Here is an 8,722-nt window from a genome sequence, read left to right as displayed (position 1 = left end):
TTCTAGTCCCACTTTCCCTGTGGTCTTTTAATAACTAAGAGGTCTGGCTCCTTTAAGAGTATGGAAAGAAAGAAAAGAAAGAAAGGAAGCAAGGGAAGGAAGGGAAGGGGAGGGAGGAAGGAAGGGACGGAGGGAGGGAGGGAGGGAAGGAGGGAGGGAAAGAAAGAAAAGAGTATGGGAAGAAATTATTACACAAAACACTCTAAACTGCAAGCGATTTCTTCAGCTCTGTATTATTTGCTTCAGAGGAAATGGAGATTCAGAAAACTTGTGACCGGCTCAAAGACTCAGGGCCTGGCTTTCTCCTTACCCTGTAGGGATGTTAAAAATAGCAGTGGAATTATAAAGAGGAATCTCAACCCTCCAGGAGAAAGAGACCATACATAACCACAGTGTGGTGTGTACTGACAGAGCAAGGCCCGACAGTGGCTCTTTCATTCCAGCAGTGTCATCAGCTGCCTCCCTAACACAGAATTCACAGTTGGTGGGACAAGATAGGGTCACGGAGAGAAAGAGAAAAACAGGGCAGAAGGAAAAAATCACCTAGAGAAACAGTTTTAACTTAAGTATTTTCAAAAACTATACCTAACAGTGAAGAAACACTGAGATATAACATCTCATTCTACTCTCCCTCCTGCCAAGGTAGCCAGTGGTCCAGGGTGTTCCCCCCAACAGATTTCTTTATTCACATACATACAGTTTTGAGTTCACTGACTGACTTAACATTGGCAAACCTGAAAATACAAAGTGGGGGGCGGGGAGAAAATAACCTATTTACATCCCAATTAACTAAAGACAACCACTATTAACATTTTAGTATATCACTTTCTAGCTTTTTCATACTAAAGAGGAAAAAAATAAACCAAAGAGGAAGGAAAATGAAAGGGAAGGGACAGATGGAAAATATTTACATCATCGATAGTCCTATTGTGTTGAAAGCTTCCAGTTAGACAGGTACATTAAACTCTCAGGGGGGGCCAACTGAAACAATGGGAGGTGAAAATAAAGGAATTGTGTCTATTTGCATGTAAAAGTGATCTGTAATTTTCAACCTCTGTGACTGATATTATTTACATTTCTAATCTGGGAACTCTTGCTTCCCCTAACAACCTGGAGTTCAAGGCCGCCCACAAAGCTCAATTAAAGTGAAGTGATTGATTCTGAGAGCTCTTGGCAGCAGCTGCAGGAGAGCATGTGGAAGTGTGGATAAAGAACTGAAAGATGCCAATGACTTTTTTCATGCTTGAATGTATATAAAATTCCGTTGGGAGCTGGTTAAATGGGAAGATTTCCAGGCTCTTCCCCAGAGGTTGTATCCAATTGATCTGAGGTTGGGCAAGGCCCCAAAATGTGCATTGTTAGCCTGTATCCCGGGTAATACTAATGTATACCCCTCATGCACCACACTTTGAGAAATGCTGCATGGCATTAAAATTAGCAATCACTTAAGTTTAAAGAAAAAATTTTTTCTTTAAGTTAAACAGAATAAAACAGTTTTGACCAAAGAACTTTTCAGTCTTTACTAAATAAACTAATGTTCACCATTCATGTCCTAGTGGGGATAGTATGCTGAATTTCTTGAATTTATTTCACCAAGAAAGACTCTTTTCTCCCCCAAGGAACATCTTTGCATCAATGTTCTGTGGAACATACATGGCATTGCTAGTTTATTCCAGAATTACCTCTTGGCTATTGCAGTAAAAAAATGTGAGGAGAATCAAGAACTTTCTCTTTCGTTTACTATGTCATTCTCTAACCTAGCAAATAAACTCAGCATGATACTGATATATGGAAATCTTAGTGTAGATATTACAGGAAGAATATACAAGGTTCAGCACAATATAATGCCCCCTTTTATTACAAAACCCTTTATTACAAAATCATAAGTATGTAATTCTATAACATAACAATATCACACTCAAGCACACCATATGACATTTTAGGTGAAATGTTCAAATTAAAACTATAAATTATTTACCCCCATGTTATTGCCCTACCAACCACACTCAAGCAGGTCTTATCCCTGCTGGACCCTGTATTTTAAATGAATGGGAAAGAGGTTTTATTTTACATTTCTTTCTTTCTTTCTTTTTTTTTTTTTTGTCTTGTAGCCATTTTCAGGGACCTTAAGGACTTTAATGTCTTTAAGGCTCGTAACATGGCCTTACTATTGCCAGTTCTTTCTAAATTTCTGCAGAAACACATTCAGGTAAGCAGATACTGACTGGCTTTATTTTACATTTCTTGATAAACCTTGTTGGGAGGTGACAAAAGGCTTTGGAGTCTGTTGGATCTGGGATCAAAACTTGCCTCCAGTTTATTGCTAGCTGCAGATCTGTAAAAGTTTAATTAGTGTCTCAGTTTTATTGTTTCCTCACAGGGAAACCGGGGATAATATCTACCACACAGTCAGGCCCTTTCGTGAAGATTAAATGAGACAGCATTTGTAAAGCACCTGGCATACAGCAAACCAATGTTAATCTCCCTTATCAAAGGTTCATCTGTTTGTAAACTGTTTATTGGAAAAGTTGGATACCCTTGTAAAGGCCTTATTTTAGTGATGAAAACTTTCATTCCTTTTAGTTTCAGATAGCAAAAGAAAAGTCAATGGGAAGGGATACTTCAATTTTACATATATAAGACTTTAGAAGTTTCTGCTATAACATCCTTTTCCTTATTATTATAATGTTTCAATTAAAAAATGTAAATAATGCAATTTTTAGCAGTCTATATTTTACAGATGAACTAAAAAAAGTTTATTATACTAACAATGTCAATAAAATTGAAACTAAAATTCATTTCTGTTTGAGAATACTGACTATTGAGCTTTACACGAAGGGTAGTTAACCTCTTGGGGCTAACCCAAGAGTTAACCCACTATTTTTATTTCTAACAATAAAAGGCTAGAAGGATTGCATGAGGCTTACAAAAAACATTGTTGGGGAAGGGAGTTGCTTCACATCTCTCTGCCAAAGGAAGTGAGAAATAGACAAGGTATCATTAAAAGATTTATTTAAAACTGTATTTTGGAATAATGTTAGATTTACAGAAAATTTGCAAATAGAGTACGGAGAGTTCTCATATACTCGCACTCAATAGAAGAGTCATTTGGAAAAATAACCTTAGTGCTTTGTCTTACGTGAACATCAATCACAACATTCTAGTAATATAATCTTGATGACTTCAGTATTTTGCTGGCTGGCTTCTCTTTCTCCCTGTTCTCTCTGTACCAAAGTTGTCATTTCCTGACCTCGCTACATCTCTGACAAAGCTCTTTAGGGGACGATAATGCGCGCAGCACCCTTCTTTCTAACTCCTAGGAGTCTTGCCATGTAACACCAGGTAGGCCAATTAAATACCTTGCTGGCAGTTTGGCCTTGACCCATAGATAACACTATTATTGCTGACCAGCATGGACTTCAGTTAAAGGAGCTAACATTTAAAATCTAAGTAGGACACATTCTGGTTTCTTCCCATGCTTCCACAAAGAGTCTTTAGAGGTATTTTTTCTATGTCTTCTGGGGACTAACTTAAATGATTTCTGCAAACATGACAGGCATCAAATCATACATACCTACCTTCCTTGATAAATTCTAGTGCTGTAGTTTTATTTTAAAACTAAAATTAAATTTAGATTAAATGTTTTAAATTTTAGTTTGATATATTTCCTTTATGGCATTTAGCCCCATAGAAAACACAGTCTTATAGATCAGGTTGTCTGGTAGGAGCTTCTGGCATCCGCATGGCCTTTTTGCCAGGGCACATTATTCTCCACATACTGATTCTAACAATGGTCATTTTTATAGGGAATTAAATTAGAAAGTAAATACATTATTTTTCCCATGTTAACTCTTTATGTCTCTAATGAAGAGGATTGGACTCAATAATCTGAGTGGTAGATGGGAAAAGAATTTGCTTTGGAGCCAGGCGGTAACTTTCAACTTGCCACTTCGAGCAGCTTAATTTCTCATAGCCTCAGCTCCCTCCCCTGGGGAATGCTTACCATATCTATCTCATTTCATAGTTGTGGCAGGATTCAGAACACGCTACCCTAAAATATGACCCTTTGGCATACTGAATATTTTCAACTGAAAAACTGAGGGACTTCCCCCATCTTCCCTGAGGCAAGTCATAGGACCCTGTTGACCCTGTTGTGAGAAGCGCCCTCCTTGTATTTACAGTAAAAGAACATCTGACCTCCAAAGACCAAGGGCTGCTGAGAAGAATCTGAACGAACAGGCCTTGTCAAGTTTCCCCCAGTTCACAAACCTTGGATGGTATTCTATTGTCCTACCATGTTTTTTCACGACTCTCCACTGGTACAAAAAAAACACTCAGGTTCAACCATTTTGGGCACCATGTAAAAACTGTGTTAAGTAAATTTATGTCCTTTCTCCTGTTAATCTGACTTTTGTCAGTCCCTGCAGCCCCAAAACCTAGGTGGGTAGTAGGAAAAAGAATGTTTTGCCATGATGGAGTTGCCCTGTCCAGTTTATACACAAAGTTTGTGGGTTTGATCCTTAGGGCACATATAAGAATCAACCAATGAATGCATAAATAGGTGGAACAACAAATTGATGTTTCTCTCTCTCCCTCTTCCTCTCTCTCTAAAAATCAATTTAAAAATTGTTTTTAAAAAGATTTTTTTTCTCCTCTGCATTAGGACAAAAATGACATAACGTACAGTACAGTGACTAGTAGCAAGTGGGAGTTCTCAGTGAATTAATAAATTCATTATGGTTTCATGTACCATAATTCATCTTGTCTTTTCCACTGAACTGTAAGCTCCTCAAAGGTAGAGTAGTTCTTTCGTGTGTCCACAGAACCTAACACTGTACTGAACGGGGAATAAATTCCACTTACCTATATTATTGCTCTCCAAGTTTCCAACCAATTTGAATTTTAAAGAAAGCTACTCCTGAGATGATATTGACTCATCAAACTCTCACAATTGTAACATAAGCCACATGAATCCAGTAAAGTTTCATCTTAAAAGTAACAACATCAACAATAAAAACCCTAGCTATTTAATGAGGTCATTACAAAACTACTCTTCATGTACAAGAATAGTTTAACACCGATGAAGATAAAGTTAAAAAGTGATTAAGTGGAGCAAACTGCGAATGAATTTGGGGGCAAAGAGGATAAGATCATGCCTAATTTGTGACCAGAAGTGTGACTTCAAAAAAAGCTATTGGAAAAAAATTATTAGCAAGGCTGTTAATTTAAGTCCCGTGTGTAGTCCTATCTTAAGATAACTTTAAAGAATCTTTAAAGAATAATAACTTGTTAGCCTGAGTAAGATTCTGCTTTTTGATCTGTCCTTTCACTATGCAAACATGAGTGGGACTTGACATTCTAAAGAAATACTAAGATGTTTCATACATTGAGAAATTCAGTGGGTCTAAATAAGCTGTAAAGACCTCTGTGCAGGGAGCGGGAATTGGGGACATCTGCAATAATGTCAACAATTAAAAAAAAAAAAAAAAAAAACTTCGGTGCAAACAAAAAATTAGTAAAAAGCAGAGGTAGTGAAACTCTGATGGTCCACAGCCCAAATCCAGCTGTCTTTGTTGGGCCTGACACCCAAGAAAGGTTTTAACATTTTTTAGCTGAAAACAAATCAAAAAATAATAAATTTTTATGACATGAAAATTATATGAAATTCTAGTTTCAGTAGTCTTAAATAAACTTATATTGAGACACAGCCACACCCGTCATTTACATATGGTCTATGGCTCGGGGAAACTACAATAGCAGAGTTGAGTATGAATTTGCAACAGACACCACAAGGCCAGCAAGGCCAAAAATAATCACCATCCGGTCCTTTATAGAAAAAGTTTGCCAACCCCTGGTATAGGTTATAGTAGAAGTTTAAACTGAGCTCAAGAAATGATTTAAATAAAATACAGGGTCTGGGGCAAATAATGCCCCTTTTTTATTACAAAATCATAAGCATATAATTCTATAACATAACAATATCACACTCAAACATACTTTATGACGTTCTAGGTGAAATGTTCAAATTAAAACTATAAATTATTACACCCACCGTATTACCCTACCAACCACACTCGAGCAGGACTTACTTCTGCCAGACCCTGTAATTAACAGAAAAAATAATATTTTCTATTGAATCAAAAAGGATTTTGCTTTTTTCTGCATGGCTGTCAAGGGAGGGAAGCACCTGCAGCCCACCCCTGGGCCATTTGAGGTGCAACAGGGCCTCGGAGTTTTGAAGGGGTATGAAGGTTGTCATGACAAATGTTTTCCAAAGGCTTGTCCTAGATGGATGGCTGTGAAGAAATCACTAGGAACACGGCAGCATGAAACGAGGATAGGCCGTTGCAGATGAATGTTCAAGTCCTTAACCGAGCTGTTTAAAAATTCTTCATTGCCTCACATGTGGCATGCAACATTTTAGAAGGAAAAATGAAGAACTGATCCAGAAGACAGGAATAGAAGCAAATGATAAAAATGTATATTTTATTTGACACTGATCACCTCACAACAAATTATGTAGAAAAAAACGGGTTCTATAGAACATACTCTTATACTAGTTGATGTCTGAGGACACATTCCCGTTTTCCTTTACTCTCACACTACATTTGCTTCATTTCCGACACGAGATGTGTAGATTTTCCTGACACTAGCAGACTGTTCTAAAATCCAATTCAGTTCTGACACTGTCTACCCGCAGTTAATGTCAGATCCTACACAACTACCCCTGACTTCAGATGCCTTTTGCTAAATCAGATTGTTACTTCGGATCAGCCAGTCAGAGGGTTCTTATAACCCTCTCCTTGAGTCTGATAATTTGTTAGAACGGCTCAGAGAACTTACAAAAACACTTATGATTACTGGTGTATTACAAAGGATAGAATAAAGGGCACCGATGAGCAGCCCAGATAAAGAGGTGCAGAGAGCAGGGCATGAGGGGCTCCCATGGCCTCTCAAGAGACGCCACCCTCCCAGTTTTCCCAAGTGCTCAGCAACCCACAGGTCTTCAAACCCCTTACTTTGTGGATTTTTATGAAGGCTTCATCATGATGATCGGTCATTAATTTAGTATCTAGCCCCTCTGTCCTTCCTGGAGGATAGGAAGTGGGGCTGAAAGTTCCAAGCTTTTATTCATGGCCTGGTATTTCTGGGGACCAGCTCCCACCCTGAAGCTGTCAGGAGCCCACCAAGAGGAGCCTCATTAGAACATATGTCTCTCGTATCACCCAGGAAATTCCAAGAGATTTAGGAGCTGTGCTGGAAACCAGGATTGAAGACCAGATATTAGAACAGAAGATGCTCCTAGGGCTCTTATAACTTAGGAAAGTACAGGGGTTTCAGGAGCTTGTGCCAGGAACCAGGGTCAGAGACCAACATACAGGGTTTTTATTTTTTATTTTTTTTAAAGATTTATTTATTTATTTTTAGAGAGAGGGGAAGGGAAGGAGAAAGAGAGGGAGAGAAATATCAATGTGTGGTTGCCTCTCAAGCTTCCCCCCCGGGGACCTGGCCTGGAACCCAGGCATGTGCCCTGACTGGGAAGTGAACAAAGGACCCTTTGGTTTGTAGGCCAGGGCTCAGTCCACTGAGCCACACCAGCGAGGGCACTTTTTTATTATTTCACACTTGACTGTTTACATGTTTATGTGACTTACTTGCATGCAGGCTACCATGTAGTATGTATCTCATGCATAGTCATATCACCAGCACTGGTGATATGATTCATATCATCACCAGATCAGAATATGGTCAGATTAATCCCTAATGATAAGGAAAATAAAAATGTCTTCCTCAACAGCTATAAAACATAACTTTTAAGAATCTGATATTTCCCATCAGGAGATGAGGAGATCACTCCGACCTGTTGAGACAGCATGGACAGAACTGGAGAATATTATGCTAAGTGAAATAAGCCAGTCGGTGAAAGAAAAAAAATGCATGATCTCACTTATAAGAGGAACCTAACGAACAAAATAAACCAATGAGCAAAAGAGAACCAGCAACATGGAAACATGGAAGAGACTGAACAGCAGCCAGAGACAAGGGGGTAGGGGAATAATGGTGGAAAGAAGGGGAAAGGACCAGTCAAAGAACATGTCTGGATGACCCATGGACATGGCCGACAGAGTGGCGACTGACTGTGGCGGGCGCGGGCGGGAGGTCGGCTGAGGAGGGCAAAGGGGGAAAGATCGGGACAACTGAAATAGAATGACAATTAAAAAAAGAATCTAATATTAAAAATGCTCTTTCTGGTAGAAAAAGTAGAGGTTACCAGGGCCCAAGGAGAGGGAAAGAAGGGGGAATTACGCATTGTTTAATGGATACAAAAGTCTTGTTGAGGATGATGAAAAATTTGTAGGTCTAGATAGTAGTGATGGTTATCCAACATTGTGGATCTATTTAATGCCACTGAATTTTATACTTATGGATAGTTGAAATTAAAAAATATTGTGTTTTATGTTTTTTTTATCACAATAAACCCTACAAATACATACCCCAGAAAAGTTCTTTCTGGGTTATTTTCAAAGGTTGATTATTTTCTACAAGGATATTACCTGACCCTGTGCTTTGTGTATAGCACAGAATGGATAAAAGATATTTGACCTCTTCAAGCTCATTTTTTATGGTTATTTTATTCTATTCTGAGGTAGTAATTAATTACTCTTCAATTTTAAAGCTCAAATTTCACAACTGCAAACCACAAAACAAATCAATGGAAAAA

At 38.4% G+C, this 8,722-nt stretch overlaps 1 non-coding gene across 1 annotated transcript; it reads right to left on the bottom strand.

The window, feature by feature from the left end:
* Positions 1-2,103: 2,103 nt before the first annotated feature.
* LOC129068041 (small nucleolar RNA SNORA33) lies at positions 2,104-2,231 on the bottom strand. Its single transcript, XR_008528858.1, has one exon. It is a non-coding gene; the product is annotated as a small nucleolar RNA SNORA33 (small nucleolar RNA).
* Positions 2,232-8,722: the final 6,491 nt, after the last annotated feature.

Source organism: Pteronotus mesoamericanus, unplaced genomic scaffold, assembly GCF_021234165.1.
Source record: "Pteronotus mesoamericanus isolate MK-2021 breed Mesoamerican mustached bat unplaced genomic scaffold, CSHL_Meso_final contig_20, whole genome shotgun sequence".
NCBI classification, from domain to species: Eukaryota; Metazoa; Chordata; class Mammalia; order Chiroptera; family Mormoopidae; genus Pteronotus; species Pteronotus mesoamericanus.
Note: the sequence above shows the minus strand (reverse complement) of the source record. Positions and strands in the feature narration are given on the sequence as shown.